This window comes from Chionomys nivalis, chromosome 2, assembly GCF_950005125.1.
Source record: "Chionomys nivalis chromosome 2, mChiNiv1.1, whole genome shotgun sequence".
Taxonomy (NCBI): domain Eukaryota; kingdom Metazoa; phylum Chordata; class Mammalia; order Rodentia; family Cricetidae; genus Chionomys; species Chionomys nivalis.
Genome location: NC_080087.1, coordinates 72,116,328 through 72,132,746, shown reverse-complemented (window position 1 = coordinate 72,132,746; position 16,419 = coordinate 72,116,328). Strand labels below are relative to the sequence as shown.

At 42.4% G+C, this 16,419-nt stretch overlaps 1 protein-coding gene across 5 annotated transcripts in view; it reads left to right on the top strand.

Moving 5' to 3' along the window:
* LOC130869551 (ubiquitin carboxyl-terminal hydrolase 29-like) overlaps window positions 1–16,419 on the top strand; it is a 221,709-nt gene that overhangs the window by 5,675 nt on the left and 199,615 nt on the right. For 3 of the 5 annotated variants that reach the window (XM_057761802.1, XM_057761803.1, XM_057761801.1), the window contains exon 2: window positions 1,634–1,785. The exons of 1 other annotated variant lie outside the window; for it this stretch is intronic. The gene's annotated coding sequence lies outside the window, so the exon portion shown is untranslated. The remainder of the gene's footprint in view (window positions 1–1,633; window positions 1,786–16,419) is intronic. One more of the 5 variants, XM_057761804.1, reaches the window with a different exon arrangement.

Sequence of the window (16,419 nt, the reverse complement as noted above, 5' to 3'; positions counted from 1 at the left end):
AAATTCTTAATTTATACACAAACATTAAGAAAATACTAAGTGCACTGGCACACCTTAGCAATACATTGAATTTCTTATCTCTACCATAATTGTAGTTATACCTTTTTGGTTTGTTTGTTTGTTCAGCTAGGTTTGGTTGTTTGTTTTGTCTTGATACAGGGTCTCACTGGGTAGCCTTGGCTGTCCTGGAGCTCACTATGTAGGCCAGGCCGGCTTTGAACTCACAGACATCAATCTGCCCCCTACCTCGTGAGCACTGGGATTAAAAGCATGCACCATGGGTCCCAGTTAATTATACATTTTAACCCCCAACCACCCCCAAATCCATTTTATAGTGGAAACTATTAATCATAAGGACTGATGTATTGCCAAGTCATTCATTCTTAAGTCTCCCTCCTTCCCTCCAGGTTCATTTTTCCCCCTCATTACAACACGTTTAAAAGACATTTTTTGAGTAAAAGCATAGCCAGGTAAGGGGATTTAAAGATATTGGTTCTATGTTTTTCTCTTTGTCCTGACAATTTTATTCCTTTGTCATCTAACACTGAAGATGAAACCTTCCCGTCAGGCATAATGTCTCTTTCTAAGGATGCGGGATTTCGTCCGTTAGCCTTTATAACAGGAATACGCATGGAATATCGGTGATGAGCTGGCAGGGGGCTTCTCCTCGGCAGCATTCTTAGCCAGTATGTTCTTAAACAACCCTTTGCTGCCACTTCATTTCTATTTTCCCCACCTGTTAGAGTATTATAATAATTTCCTCTTCTGTTAATGAAAGCAATTTGTTGCTTTTTAAAATTCTGGTTCTTAGATTTAGCTGTTTTTTTTTTATGCATGTGGCTGTCTCATCTGCATGTATGTATTTGAATCATACATGCATATATTTGCATTGTTTGCATCTGAGGAAGCCAGAAAAAGGGTATTATATTCCCCTTCAAACTAGAGTTACAAATGGTTGTGAGCCTCTTTGTGGGTGCTGGAATTTGAACCTGTGTCCTCTGCAAGAGCAACATGTTCCCTTAACCTCTGGGCCCATCTCTCTAGCCCTTACTTTCAATATTCTTAAAAAGATAAAATATCCATAAAATGTTCATCCATGAGAGAGATATATAAAACATTCCAGTTAGAACCACTAAAACTGAAAAAAGTATCCATTGTCATTAAATATCACTACACTAACCTATCTTAAATATTATTATGTCTCTATAATTCCAAATTTATATCAAAATAGACTTTAATTCAGAGTATGAACCCACAAAGTCATGGGACCACATCAATCAAAAGCATTTCCGTGTGGGCTGAGGAGATGACTCAGCAGGTAGAGCTCTTGCCCTGTGAGCGTGGAACCTGAGTTCAATCCCCAGCACCGACATCATAAGCAGTTGGTCACGAGACCCATTTGCAATCCCAGTGCTGGGGAGATAGACAGACAGAACAATCTCTGGGGCTTGCTGGCCAGCAAGCATAGCCTAACTGGTGAGCTTCAGGTTCAGTGAGAGACCTTATCTCAAGACATAAACTGGAGAGTGATGAAGGAAGACACCAGACAATGATCTGACACACATGCACACTTGGATGTGTATACATGCAGCGCACATACGCACACAGTGTTTGTCTTCATTGCTTACAACAGTTGTTGCTTCCGAGTGTACAGTGACATTTTCCTGAGGCAGTGCGACCTGTGATACCATAACAGGCAGAAGGCTCCAGCAGACGAGAATCCAGCTGTTCCCTACCACGTCTGGCACTGAAGAGATTCGCAGAGATGTAAAGTGACGCTACCAGGTAATCTTTTGTTTCAAAAAGTCTTTTTCACTTAAAGTGTTATTTGAACTTGTGAAGTGTTTATTACTATTATTTTAAATCAGTAGCTGTACATTTAAAGTTGTTTGGTTTCTTGTCTTTTAAGGTAGGTAACAATTGATATATTTATGCCATGCTATGGTATGCTTTGATATGTGCTTATGAACTTCCATATTCATTTACATCGCTCTAACAAGACTTTCTTCTCTCCACATTCATGCCCATACATTGGTTTTTAACAGCCATTCTAGAAGGTATGACGTAACATCTCTTCATGGTTTTAGCTTACCTTTCCCCTATGGTTATTAACACTGAGCATGCTTTCACGTACCTGACGGCGTCTTCTGATTAATGTCCGTTAGAGTCCTTTGTCACTGTCATTTTAAAATTCCTTGGGTGAGAGAAAGGAATGGAATAGTCTTGAGTTGTTAAGAAAAACTGAAATCACAAAATTTTCGGGAAAAATGGATGGCTTTGGAAAATATAAAGTTAGTGATCAAAACTCAGGGAAAAGCAAAACAAAACACTTTGGCTGCCATAAGTAGATCTCAGCCTATAATGTACACTTGTTTGTGTATGTGTGTTTGTGTGTAATAGATATTAGTTAATTATATATATGCACACATATACAAATAGAAGTGTGATTATAGTATATTAAGAAAGGAGACCACAGGAAGGTTATAGCAGATGATAATGAAGGGCAAAAGGCAGGTAAAGGACATTTGATTCATGAACGAGGCTACAAAGATAATTGTTTTTCTAGTTTCTAATCTGTCATAGTTGTGTGGTGTGTGTGTGTGTGGTGTGTGTGTGGTGTGTGTGTACATGATTCAACTGTGTCTTGGTATGTAAAGAGGATAGTTTTGGTAGTTGGTTCACTCCTTCCATAATGTGGGGTCCAGGGGATTCAACTAAGGTTGTAGTCCAGCCTTCCAGCCTTGGCAGCAAGTGCCTTGACCCACTGAGTCAAGGTTTTCTTGATTTCCTTTGCAGGTAGCCCATTGTTGATATATAAAGTACTGATTTATCTATTTTGATTTTGTGGCCTGCAAGTTTGCTAAATTAATCTATCAATTCTGGCAGACTATTTTTATGTTATCTTTAGAGTTTTCTATATATAAGATCTTGCCAACTACAAACAGATCATCTTACCTTTTTATTTTCTAATTTCTATGCCTTTTTTTTCCTGATGTGATTGTTCTGGATAGAAATGTCGGGATCATATTGACAAGACATGGTAAAAGAATGCATTTTTGTCTTGATAAGCATGGTGGCACATACCTTTAATCCTAACATGTGGGGAATTCAGAGACAGGAGGATCTCTGTGAATTCAAAGCCAGTCTGGTCTACAGTGTGAGCTCCAGAACATAGAGAGACATTGTCTAAAAAAAAAATTGTCTTGATTCTTAGAGGAAAAACGTTCTTTATTTTGTTTTATCATTATTATGTTACTATGGGTTTGTTTTATCATTATTATGTTACTATGGGTTTGCCAAAAAAAGACCTTTGTTGTGCTGAGGTACGTGCTTTCTACACTTATCTCCCAAGGTTTTTATTCTAAAAGGATGTTGAACTTGGCTAAATACTCTTTAACTACAGAGCTGAGGATTAATCCTCTTCCATTAAACTAGTATGCCACAGAGCTTGACTTGTGACTGCTAAGCCACCCCCCCCCCGCCCCGCTTAAGCACGGTACATGATGAGCTAAATTTCATTTGTTGGTATTTTGTAGAAGATTTTTGCCTCTGCATTCATCAGGAACAGTGACTTTTATTTTCTTGTAGTATCCTGGTCTGGATCTAGTGTTAGTGTAACACTGGTCTCGGGAAATGGGTGTGCAAGTCTTCCCTTCCCTTCTTTGAACTTCTTTGAGGTGTATGAACACTGCTTCTTCCTTGAATAGTTGGTTGGATTTATAATGAAGTCTTTGTGAGAGGTTTTCAATCATAGATTCAATCTCCTTAAATTATTTGGTTATATTTTCTAGTCCTTTTTAAGATTCCATGTAAGTGTGTGTGTGTGTGTATGTGTGTGTGTGTGTGTGTGCTCGCACAGCACATGTGAATATGACTTCCATGTCCAAGAAGGTCAGGGAAAGGTGGTGGATCCCTGCATCTAGAGTTGCAGACAATGTGAGCTGCCCCACAAGGTTGTTTGGGTCCTTTAGACAAGCAGCAACCACTGAGCCGTCTCTCTAGTCCCAATAGTTTAACTACTAAATAAAACTACAGATGCCCCTCTACTGATGGTGGCACTATGTTCAAGTAAACCCTTTCACTATAAGGTGAAAATATCTCAAGTTCCAAAATAAATCTAGGAGCTGAGAGATTCCTCAGCAGTTAAGAGTATTCTCTGCCTTTGCAGATGACCTGCGTTCAATTCCCAGGACCCACATAATGGCTCACAACCATCCCCTTCTGGTTCTAAGGGATTCAATAGCTTCTTCTGGTCTCTTTGCTCACCAGGCATGCATGTAGCACACATATATACATACAGACAAAACACTCATATATATTATATTAAAAAATTAAATTTAAAAAATCTCACCTACCAACATAGCTTAACAATGTGAATGCTGTGAGATAGCTATTTGTAGCTGGTGGTATTGCTTAGTGGGTAGAGTAGTTGTCTAGTCTGCTCAAAACCCTGGGTCTGACTCCTAGCACTACACAAAGCTGTGTGTGGTATTGCACACCCATAATCCCAGCAATTGGGAGGTGGAGGCAGAAGGTTGAGAGATTCATGGTCATCCTTAGCTACATAGTGACTTTGAGTCCAGCTTGAGCTACATGAGACCCTATCTCAAAGGGAAAAAAATTAAATTCAAATTTAAAAAGAAGGTGTCTGTTGTTTAGCCTCAAGCTCATGTGGCTGATTGGGAGTGATGGCTTCCTGCCCAGATTCCCTAGAGAGCATCATAGTACATATTGTTACCCTGGGAAAAAGATCAAAATTCAAAATACAATTTCCAATGAATGCAAATTGCACTCCCTCAATCCTAGAGTCAGAAATAAAAATGTAAGTCAAGCCATCGTGAGTCAGGAACCATTGATATCAACAGGCAGAGTCCACATAAGTAAACATGGATGCCGCTGTCCTCCTGGTAATATCTGAGAGCCTACTACTGATAAGGGCAAATGCCAGGCATGTGTATGATTCCTTGAGAATGAAATCAAAGTGGTTTTCATGTGAGTTCAGTTATTTAATTAACTATGACTTTAGAGTTTTAGTCTCCAGCGTGGAAGACACATCCAGTAGGTAAGCTGACAAATTAACTTGTAAAGATGATGCCAAACGCTTAGAAAGAAAAGAAAGGGGGGGGGAGGAGAAATGCAAATGGAGAGGGTGTGCTTCTATGGCAGACACAGGGTAACCAGGAGAAGCTTCTTGAGGAAGGGCAGCTAAGACTAAATTTTAAGAAGAGTCAGGTGTGGGAAGAGCAAGAACATTCCAGATGGATAAAATTACGCTGCATAATGTTAGGAAAATAAATAAAAGAAAGGAGGAAAGAAAGGAAAGCAGGCAGGAAGACAAAGCACCAGAATGTCTGGAGGACAATGTGGGGCAGAAAATGGGATTGGTGAGACTGCACGGGTATGGAAGAGTGAAGGACTCGTCAGGAGTTAAGGGCAATAGAAAGACCTGATGTTTAATTCCAAATAGAAAGAGCTGGGGAAATGACTCCAAGCACGTGCTACTTAAGCATGGAAACCAGAGTTCAGATCCCCGGGACCAACATAAATGCTGGGCGGGAACAGCAGCATACCTGTAATTCCTGTCTGGGAAAGCAGGGACAGGGGTCATCCAAGCAAGCTGGCTAGCAAAACTAGCCCTACCAGTGAGCTCTAGGTTTGCTCGAGAGGCCCTGCCTTAATGAATAACGTGGAAGAATGACGGAGGGAGGGTGACTGTAGACATCAGCCTCCGGTCTTCACGTGTGCACATGTGAACACACACACATTCAAGCATACACATGTGTAATGCAAACATACATGCACACACCAGTGCACATGCACCCCCACACATATCCTCACACATGCAAATAAGCACACACACATACGTGCATGCACACACACATGAAAATGGAAAAATAAAAAAATGTTAAGCAAAAAAGAACAAGAACTAAGAAAATGTAATCCTAAATATGGTAAGGGGTGCCTGAATACTTTGAAATAAGGCCTGATGCCATTCATTAAGACGATTCTGGCTGTTCTGTGGAGAGCTAGGAGAACAGAAATAGGAAAGAGAGGGAGAGGAAAGGCCAGACATGAGGCAGTTGCCTAGATGAGACCAACAGACTCCAAGCACAGTAACAGCGGAGACAGGGAGAAGTGAACAGTTTCAAGACTCTCTTTGAAGACTATAGAAATAAATCTTGCTAATGATTTGTATATGTGTGGCAAAGAGAAAAGGCATCAGACATTAGCCCTGTGATTGTGTCTGGGGAGATTGGGTTGACAGAAGTTTTATTTAGTGGATATCTGAGATGCAGGGTGCAGGCGAGGCCTGAGAGGAAGAGGACTCTGGGATATGTAACAGCCGAGTTGCTTATTCTAAAGTAAGTGGAGACGGTTAAGTGGGGACTCTGGAGGTCTCCGCTGGAGCTCTGGAAGTCCTCAGAACTAGCTGGCTCCTTGCTTGAATAGTCAGATTACAATAAACACTAATTTACAAAACAAATAAACAAGTTCTTGGGAGTGTGTGTGTGTGTGTGTGTGTGTGTGTGTTTGGTTGATACATAAATTCATATGCAGATCCATATCACGCCCCTCACTGATGAAAATCCAAGTTTTCTTTTTTGGTTTTTCAAGACAGGGTTTCTCTGTGTAACAGCCTTGGCTGTCCTGGGACTCACTCTGTAGAACAGGCTGGCCTCGAACTCACAGGGATCTACCTGCCTTTGCCTCCTGGGTACTAGGATTAAAGGTGTGTGCCACTTCTGTCCAGCCCAACCAAGATTTCTTAAAAATTTAAAGTTAGTTTTTTCACCTGCTCAAGGAGTTATGCAATCGAAAGCTAAACATTCATGTTAAAGGTAACCAACTTTTCCACTAACACTGCTGCTAAGTCCAAATATTAAAAGAATACTTCGCGGGGCTCAGCAAGATGGCTCCCAGGTAAAGGCACTTACAGCCAAACCTGATGAACTCAGTTCCACACTGTGACCCACATGGTGAAGAGAGAGAACTGACTCCTGCAAGTTGTCCTCTGGCCTTCACATGGTGCACACATACCTGGCTGCTAGAAATCCAACCCAGGTCTTCTATAAGAGCAGCAAGTGTTCTTAATTTCTCAACTATCTCTCCAGCCCCCTCATTTCCATTTTAATAGAAGGAGATGCAAACTCACTCTATGCTGGATAACTAGTGACTCCAGAGGCCAGACTCTTCAATGATGACAATACACAATTCTGTGCCAGTGAGCAGGCATAAAAGTACACCCCACTAAAAGCAGTACATCCAATTTTAAGGGGTCAGAAATCGAAAGCTCAGTTTGATTGGCAGTTTCCTTCAAGCACCCAAGAACTATTCGTCTTAATCTGTACAAAGTGGGTGCCTTTCTAAAGACAGAAGGAATGCTGCGTTGGCTCATTTTTCTGTCTCTGGGATAGAAACACCCTAACAAAGTCAACTTACACGAGAAAAGGTGGATTCTGGTTCACAGTCCATATGGCGGGGGAGGCATGGTGGCAGCAGCTGGAAGCAGCTAGTCACACTGTATCTGCAATCAAGAAGCAGAGAGGTTTAGAGAGATGGCTCAGCAGTTAAGAGCACTGGCTGCTCTTCCAGAGGACCTGGGTTCAATTCCCGGCACCCGCATGGTGGCTCACAACAGTTACAGGGGATCCAACACCCTCTTCTAGCCTTCTTGGGCACCAGGCAGTCATGTGATGCACAAACATACATACAGGCAAAACACCCATACCCATAAAATGAAAGATTGTAAAAATTAAAATGAAATGAAGTCCTGCTACATGCTATAGCATGAAGTTGGGAAACAAATTGCTAAGCAAAAGCAATAAAATGCCAGTCGTAAAATCCCATCTATTAGATGATGTCATTTCCGTGAAACATCAGGAATGGGAGAATTCATAAAGTAAATGTAAAGGTGGCCTACGGGTGGGTGGAAAAGGGGAGCAGAGGGTCAGAGTTTTTTTAGATAGATTACAGTAATAGCTGGGTGACTCTTGGAGTACATTTGGTGCTACTGAATCATCCACTTGAAATGGGTGACTCTTAGGTATGTGAATCATGGCTTAATAGAGCTGACATTAAAAATGTATGTGAGGGTACATTCATCTACCCAGCAGCCTTATTGAAGCTGAAACCAATACACTTGTTTTGAAGATGAGAAACCTGTAACTCAGAGAGGATGCTGCCAGCTCAAGCTCAGAACCTAATACGCTGAGAAAGACAGGATTCAATTCTGGTTTTATCTATAAGGCTTGTGACGTTCTAAAACAATCCCACACAGATATACCAGAAAGGCTTCAGAAATGCCCACCCTTGAGAAAGCATGACTAGCAGGCTTGTGAAGGCAACCTTCAGGAACCAATTAATTCTTATACCACAATTAGGCATCTTTTAAATAAGAAAAGACTCCGTATGTGTGTGTGCACGCACACACACACTCACGCTTGTGCCTCATACCAAAGGAGAGAGTGGGATCCCCTGGTGCTGGAGTTACAAGCAGTTGTAAGCTGTCTGGGTATGGAATGCTAGCAACCAAACTCTGGTCCCCCGCAAGAGCAGTGAGCACTCTTAACTGCTGAGCCATCTTTCCCCAGTTAGGCACTCAGACCTACAGTAATAGGGAACACTGTTCATTGAAGAACCCAGCAAATGGCTTTTAATCTTAAATGGATCTTCCTGAGCAAATGCCCTGGAGGATAGTAAAAACAATAGCTATCACATTAAAATTTTACAGCATGTACCCCCTCCCCATCAGACTCTTTAACAAGTTGTCTTTAATTACTGTAAGGACCCTATGAGATAATGGCCTTTCCAGCCAGCTTTCACAGGAGAGGTGAGCCTTGAAAGGTTAGTGTCTTTTTCCCCCTCTCCAGGTTACAAGTTAGCAAGGATGGCAGGTCTCAGAATCAAACCCAAATCTGTCAGATGTCTGAACTCTTCACTAACCACTGGGTACAATTCTAGGCTATTAAATTTGAAAGCCATAATGAAATGTTATCGTTCTGGAAAGGTGGATGCTAAGAACTTGGCAATGTCAAAGGAGCGCTTTCATCAAAATGTACTCCAAGCCCTTGTCATTTATAGACAACTTTCTTCACCTTCCGAGGAATAATTCTCATGCATTATACATTTTAACAGCAGCAAGAGAAGAGAGAGACATCTTAACAATGTAGCACAGGCATTTAAGTCCCAAGTATACCTTATTTTGAAGTAATAAAGCTAATATCGACAACTGATAAGTGCCAGGAAAACCTCTAAGGACTTAATAGCTGTTAGCTTATCAAATGCCCATGACACCTGTCTATAGCAGGTACTATCAGTAAATCCTATTTTACAGAGGAGGACAGGTACAGAGAAGTTGGGGTAATGGGTCCAAAGTCACATGGCTAAATGGCTAAGTAATTGACCACCATTAAAACTCATATTGGAGGGCTGGAGGCATGGCTCAGTGGTTAAGAGCACTGGCTGCTCTTCCAGAAGCCTGGGGCTTAAGTCTCAGCACTCACAGGGTAGCTCAAAACCACTTTTTAGCATCAGCTTTCAGGAATCTAACACCCCCCTCCTGCCTTCTGCTCTCGGTGTGGGTACACACACACACACACACACACACACACACTTTTAAAACTTCTTTAAAAAGAAGGTACGGTATGTGCCACAAAGTCTAAAAACTTGCCATTTTGGTTTTTACAGAAAGAGTTGGCTGACCCCATTCTTAGGATTAAATTTTTAAAATCCCTTATTTAAATGGCAGAGGAGTATTAAAAAACAACCTTCCCCCTCAAGGGAAGAAAAGGCATGACTCGAAATGGTGACTTTAGTAGGAGCAGACACTTCCTTCCAACTTTCAAGGAACAGATAATTCATCCGTTCCACACAGCGTGCCAAGGCCTAGAAACCAGCGGAGTTCTTCCCAGTTCACTTTAATTAACTGGTTCACAGAGGTTTACAGTCCCCAAGGGACTGTGATTGGAAGGGACTCAGCATAATGAAATAACAACAGCTGAGAGTTGTGCAATGCTCTCTGGCTGCCAGGTACTCTGCTTATGCCGCCGAGACTTCTGGCTAATCCCTCCGACAGCAGGCAAGGTAGCATGCCATTGTTACCCATTTCTGTGCCCGAAGCCTGGGCCTCAAAAGGTTAAGAAAATTGTTCAGCAACCCCATTCGCTGGAAAGAAGTCAGGACTCTAACCCGTCTCTACCTCCACAGACTATGAATGCTCCGAACACTATAGCATTTAATTTTAATCAAATAAAACTGCATATATCAAGTAAATGCCTCATTTCCAGAGTTGAACGGTTATTGTTGAAAAATATTAAATGCCAAAATTATCAAGATGATCTTGGAGGAGGGAGGAATAAATTCCCATCAACTCCAAGTGAACAAATACTTTTGTATTATAAATTGACCTGGACCATTAAAAAGAGTGGAGTTTGAGGGGGCTTACCAACAATATTTAATACCACCATTTTTTTTTCTCCCCCCAAAACACAGAATCCCAGCTAGGGGTGTGGATCTGTTGGTAAAATGTTTACTTACCATGTACTAAGCCCTGGGTTCGATCCTCAGCAATGCATACAACCACACATTGTAGTACATGCCTATGAACCCAGCATTCACTCCAAAGGTGGAGAAAGTTAAGGATCATGTTTGCCTACATAGGAAGTGAGGAGGCCACCCTGGGCTAGAGATGCTCTCTAAATTGGCAGGGTAGATGAGATGGCTCATCTCCTCCTGCCACCAAGCCTAATGACATGAGTTTGACCCAAGGGTCTACGCATGCTGGAAGAAGACTCTAACCCCTGAGAGATGTCTTCTGACCTCTGTTCAAACACTGTGGCAGGCTGGTATCCACATACATGCACACACAAAAAGTATAATCATTTCCTTAAAAGATTCCTTTCTAAGAATAGAGGAAATGAACTCACAAATAAAAACACCACACAAGTAGATTAATAGCCACTTAAACACTTGCTCCATCCCAAACTTTATGTATTCCAGTGGACTATATGGTTAGAAGAGCCATTCTGAAGCCATGGAACCTTGGCTAGGGTTCTACCCTTTGCTGCATGTTTGATTTGAGAGATTTCACTATGTAGCCCTGACTGGCCTGGAACTCTTGGTGCAGACCAAGTTGGCCTTAAACTCAGAGAGCCTACTGCCTTTGCCTGTTGAGTGCTGAGATAAAAGGCATTTTCTATCACACCCAGCCGGTTTTGTTTTGTTTTTTAATTTGAGGAGTTAGATAGATGGATAGTTGGATAAAATTAAGAATCCCTGCAGGAAGAGGAGAGCTAATGTTTCTAGCCAGATGGACTGCATCTATGCAGTAAGTTTCTCTTCAGCAACTCATTTAATCCAGAAACTAGTGTTCCCAGCAAGCTATGGCACAAGAATCACAAGGGTGGCGAGGGAGAGCGCCTGCATCCAAAACCAGGCCGGTGGAGAACAAAGGGAGCCCCTTAACAGTTTTCTCATCGGTAAATTAGAAAATAACAAGCGTGGTCAATCAGATAAAGAGGAACTGGCCAAAGAAGCCAAACTTAAGGTGATAATGGGATGGGGGTTGGGGTTGGGATGGCCAGACCTCCTCTTTCCAGACACACTCAATAGTGACTCACCTGAACGTCCTGCCTTGCGCTTCTGAATTTTTAAGACATTTAACGGTGGTCTCAAACTCCCGGTAAACCGGCTGATTAGATAAAAGAAATGATGATAAATTGAGAAGATTCCGGGTTTTTTTTTTTTTTAAGTGAAATGTTGGAAATGGAAAGACAGACAGATGGGTGCTTCCCTGGCACTGGGAGCCACAACCCGCACAAATGGGCTGATGGGAAGGGTTTTTTTTCCTTTCTCTTCTGGTGAGGGGTGGATGGGAGTATTCTAAAAGTGAATGCTGGCGATGTCCCACAGCTGATCCGGAAACAGATCGGCAGCAAGGAACTGCCACTCCATAAATTTCCTTAAAACAACAACTCCAAAGCAGTATGCTAGGTGCAATTTTGACTTCCTTGAACCAAAGTTCAGTAAAGCGACTTGAAGGTCAGGTACCTTGGCAGAGGAGTCTTCGACCCTTTGCTAAGCCTCATACAGATTTTCTCCCCCTCTGACCCATGCTAATTAGGAACACCCAGTTCAGAGAAACGCATCAGCTGTGTGGTGTGGTGCGGGGAAGAGAGGGGGGTGGGGGAGGAGAAGGCCCCCAGGCTTTTACTGTTCATTTCGGTTCCCTTGGGGAATCTGGACTGTGCCATCATCAAGGCTCCCAGTGGGCTGCTGAGAGCAGCCACCTGAGACACCTACCTGCTTAGACGTCTATGAGCTCCAGGCCCAGGCACTCTAGCCCCATCTTTCCCATCTGTAAGTCAGGTGCCCAGTGTTTGCACATGCCCGCTGCTGCTGCTATCGGCTACTCACCGATTCTTCTGTAGGCAACGGAAAGATGGCCTCTATGTAATCTACCCAGGGTCTGAGGTTCTTTGAGATGCATGTTTGTGCACGCTCCTTTTACACTACAACCTACAAGCCTTTCACAGTAAATTTCCAGCTTAGAATTACCTTAATCATATTTTCAATAGATTTCCTTCTGTTGGAGAGGAAAAAAGGCAGATACAGGATTTTTCTGGCTCTGAGGGAGGGAGTGGACATGGGTTCCATGAAGTATTTCATCTACAGCGGTAATTGGCAGGGAATAGGTGTTCTGTGACATGTTTTTCTTTCTTCTTTCAATCTCTCTCTCTCTCTCTCTCTCTCTCTCTCTCTCTCTCTCTCTCTCTCTCTCTCTCTCTCCCCACCCCCCTTTTTTCCTTCCTTCGTCCCCCCCACCTCTTTCTTTGAAAACAAAAATCTGATGCTATCCAGGCTAGCCTCAAACTAGCCAAGATGACTTTGAACCTCTGATCATCTTGCCCCCCCCCGGTGCTGGGAATCCAACTCAGGATTCCACTCACGCTGGACAAGCCCTCTCTCAACTGAGCTGTTTGCCTCACCCACTCGCTAACTGTGTTCCCGGTGGCTGACTTAGCGCTGAAAGGGTACAGTGTCTGGAGCCATTGCTGGTGAATGGCCTAATAGAGGAGCTGACAAAACCAATGTTGCCTTTGCTACAAAGCAGCCTAGTGTGAGAGCTAGGGCTTCCAGGTTTAGCAAATGAAAAAAGAAACACAGAATAACCCAACTAAATTTGAATTTCAGATAAATAATTTTAAAAACACACACACAGAATGTCCAGCTTGGATATCCTGGCTGTCCTGTATTTTGTCTGGCACCCTAAAGCAGCTGTTAAGCCTGAGGGGGAAGACAACTTTTCTCCTTTTAGAGAAAGAGAGGTGGAGGAGGAAAGAAATCTGTACTGTAATGGGATTTATAAATATGCACCTCCAAACAATTCTATAGTCAAAGGAGAGCAGCAGACTGTGTCCAACAAACTGTAATTTATAAAGTAGTGCTTTGTGATATTTTTATTGTCTTTTTTTTTTAAAAAAAAAAAGCTTTAAATTGTGTGTGTGTGTGTGTGTGTGAGAAGAGAGAGAAAGAGAGAGAGAGAGAGAGAGAGAGAGAGAGAGAGAGAATGTGCATGTGAGGGTAGATGCTCCTTAGAAGTCAGAAAGGTCTGATGGGTCTGGAGCCTGAAGTTACAGGTAATTTTTGAACTGCCTAGCGTGAGGGCTTGCAATCCAAGCTGGATCCTTTGCAAGAGCAGTAAGGGTTCTTAACCGCTGCACCATCTCTCCAGCCTATCTATCTATCTATCTATCTATCTATCTATCTATCTATCTATCTATCTATCTATCTATCTTGCCTTAATTGAGAGCTCCCATACAGTAGTATGATTAATTAATTTTTGGTCTCATACTTTTATTAAGTATTGAATATTCATTAAGTTTATTGAGACCCGATAGTATGCTGGTCAGATTTTCTCCCCCCACCCCCACAGGCTGCCTTGAGAGCTGGAAAATTTCAACCCCTGCCCATTCCTCAGCTTTCCTTCCGCACTCCAGCCGCAGTTTCCATGGTAATAGAATGAACCTGACTCTGTGGCTAACAACAGCTAACAGCTCTTGAAAGGGCCTAAACCAGAGTAATTGGAGTCAACCTAACTTGGTGGGGGAAGGGAGTATTCGCTGAAGCCCTGAAGCTCACTGTTAGCTTACGCAAGAATTTTGTTGGTCTCTCCCGAACTGCAGACAGTTGGCTATGCGACTCTTTGCAGACCCCCATAAAGTCACAGACTCTCATTTCGGAAGTTTCTACCAACCACAGTGGCGTTTACTTCATGCATGCTAAAAATTTATCAATCCATTTAGTCTGTCGTTCTACCAATGAGGATTAGGGAGTGGGGTTTTGTATGTTAGGCAGTACTGGGTCCACGGGATGCAATTGTTATTAAAACAGATGTGGTATCTATTTTCTTATTTCTTGTGGTACAAAGGGAGCTATTATATATGGAACATATACTAGGATCGGGGGGATGTAGAAATGAATTAAAATAAAGCCAAACACGGTGTTGCATGGAAATGAGCCTGTTGGGATTGGGGTGAGATCAATATCGATGAATAATAAAAACACTCACATACATGGAGCGATGCTTGCAGTGTCAGACATGGTTTTAGACAAGGAGATCATACCAGTGAACAAAATATATTTACCATCTGTTCTCATAGAATTTACTGTCAATGGGGAAAAAGAGAAAAATACTTAAATGACCTGGGATCTAAAACAATATTTTAACTTCAAATTGGCTTCAATAAAAAGGAAAATTTATTGACTGAAGTCAATAGAAATACCAGATGTATATAGTTGGGGTCATTAATAGTCATAAATACAATCTGAGCCCAGCAAAATGGCTGGGTAGGTAAAAAGCCCTGCCCATGTAAATCTGATGGCTGGAGCACAATCCCAGAATGCGTTTTTAAAATGGGGAGGGGATGGTGAGTATCTATAATTCTAGCACTCCTTTTGGCAAAATGAGGAGCAGAAATAAGAGAATCTGCTGGAAGCTTGCTGAACACTTAACACTAGGTTTGAGCAGACTGTGCCTCAAAAATAAAGTGAAGGGGAGAACCAACTGTCAAGAGTTGTCCTCTGGTCTCTACAAAAAACACTGGGCACCGGACCACACGCACACACACACACATATACCCACGGACCCCACCCCCATGTATAATTTCCATGATTGTAGCTTTCCGCTCAGTACTGCTTCGTAAGAGAGAGGCCATCCTTTCTGTGAAGGAATGAACTGGGTAAAATCACTCCGTTCTTAAACCATGCCCACTCTGGCTCCGGATCTTATCTTTAAAACAAACAAACAAACAAACAAACCATGGCCTGTGGGCCACACAAACATAGGCAGTGAACTCATTTTGACCAAGGGATCATAGTTTGCCCACGCCTTGCCTCTTCAAAAACACAATCAAGGTGATCAACCTAACACTTTGCTTCTTGCCTTCCTGGTCCAAAATTCCATTTACAAAGTATATATCTTTCCTTGATAGAGGGATGAATGGATGGCTGGATAAATGTTGTGGTTATAGCACTGTATGTCCTTGGTGTGAGTCAAAGTCTTGTCTCTTGTGCTATATTCTGGACAACTCTGCTCACTGTCAGCTAGATCACCAATCTGGACAATTCTCGTTCTTCAGAGTTTGTCGTCTGGATCAGACTAGGGGAGGAAGTTGTGAAATAGTGAATTACCCAAGGTCACATCTTTGTGTGAGGATCTTAGACAAATTCTTCAGGTTTTTGTAAGATTTTATTATTATTTGTTTACGTCTGTTACCAGGGATTGAACCTAAGGCCTCATTCCTGCTGGTCAAGCACTTTCCCACTGAGCTGCCTCCCACAGTGGTCCTTGTAAGGTTTTAGGATTTGAAAGTCATCCTCTCAATTAGATGGTAAGAGCCTTAGTGTTGAGGTCACCAAGACTCTGTGCTGGGTTTGTTTTCCAAATTGAATCCCTGGCAGGTCAGTCTTCCTCATGGTTTCTAAAACACACACACACACACACACACACACACACACACACACACACACACCACCTTGAATCCTCAAGGACACTCTTTGGATCTTCTCAGAGCCACTCACTCCTGGGGCCTCCACCTGGATGGATCTGATGTCTTGATTTGCAGTAAAAACAAAATTAATCTCATCACCCCTCTCCTTAAAGCAAATAAACAGTCTGGTGTCGGCAAGATAACGCGGTGGGTACCTGTGCCTGTGAACCGACTACCTGAGCCTCCACAAAAGCGGATCACAGGCCTGTGTCACAGACTTGCTTTAGTGTTTTTGATGCCCTTCCTGCCCGTGTGTGTGTGTGTGTGTGTGTGTGAGAGAGAGAGAGACAGACAGACAGACAGACATCAGGATTTTGTTTTTGTTTTTTCAATCAATCTCTACCTTGTATCGAGACAGGGTCTCTCACCG